Consider the following 1459-nt stretch of genomic DNA (forward strand, 5'->3'; position numbering starts at 1 on the left):
CATCAAAGTGGTATTTAATTAGAGGTGATCTTTAATTCGAGTGGTCTTTAATTAGAATGAGACCTGTATTCAAACAATTGTCTTGTAATATTAAACAATAGGACAGACTAAGTTTTTGATATTGAAGTTAAGAGTTCTTATCAAAGTACAAGCTCATTGTCAGGTTCGAGAAAAATGCGTGAACTGGAGCCATATTTGCTCTAGACAAATGCTGTTGGGCTACATGATGTTCAGAAAACATCTTGTTGTGGCGGCATTCTATAAAGATAATTTTACTAGTCGGGCACTACAATATCTTTTGCAGGTCTGATCATTAAGTCTTGGTTTTACTGAAGAAATTTTATTATTTGTTGATTACGTTCATTATTTCAAAGTACAATAATATAATTATACTATTTTAATACTATCAATACTAACATAAAGATTGTATAATTATTAGGCAAATATTATTAATTATTATACATTTTCTTGCTTTAGGAAATGCGAACAAGAAAGAAAAAGCGAAAACGAAGGGGCGTGGTGATATCCAGAGCCATGGATAAAGCCATCAAAGAAGGTACAGTATATTATATAGTCAATCAGTCAATCAATCAATCAATCAATCAATCTATCAATCTACTTATGATATGCATAATACAATTATCAATTGATGCAATAATTACCATATTCATTTGATTTCCCTATGAATTTGATTTGATTAAATTTTATATTCTATGTTGATTTGATTTGATATTATTGATTTTGTTATTTAATTTTATTTGCCATTAATTTGGATTTTTTATAATAAGATTTTTTTTTTCTTTGATTTTTAATTCCCCCTCAGAGAGCAAAGTTAAGTGTATGTTATGAGGATTGCATAAAATTATAAAAAATACCGTAAAATCTCGAATTGAAGCCCTGGGCTTCTTTCTTTTTTTTGCGAACTTTGGATGGGCTTTTTTCGAGATGGGCCTCTTTTCGAGATGGGCCTCTTTTAGAGACTACTTTTGCAAAGTAAAGAGAGGGTGGGGTGGCTTTTCTTTGAAAAAGAATGCTGTAAATTTTGTGAATTTGTACTATAAAACAATAAATAAGGCCACTGTAACATCAATCTGTACCTGGAGTGTATTTAACTGGCATTAAATCAACTAAACTACTGTATAAACTGAGCTTGTATTCAATGTATTTTGTTTTTTGAAATTCATATATAGTGTATGTACTGTATTGTCTCGAAAAGAAGCTCATGCTATTTTGAAAAGAAGCCCAGATGGGCTTCTTTTCAAGGTTAATTTTGCAAACTAAAGAGGGGGCTTCAATTCGAGATGGCTTCATCTCAAGATTACGCCCACTGGGCTTCAATTCAAGGTTTTACGGTATGGGAACTGAAGCTGCATATTGCTGCCTCTGTTTGTGGATGTTGGTGCAATTGAAATACATACACAAGAAAAATTAATTCAAAATGTTAATATTGATTACTCTA

This window comes from Anneissia japonica, unplaced genomic scaffold, assembly GCF_011630105.1.
Source record: "Anneissia japonica isolate Jap-2015-1 unplaced genomic scaffold, ASM1163010v1 scaffold5840_len13928_cov107, whole genome shotgun sequence".
In the NCBI taxonomy this organism is placed as follows: domain Eukaryota; kingdom Metazoa; phylum Echinodermata; class Crinoidea; order Comatulida; family Comatulidae; genus Anneissia; species Anneissia japonica.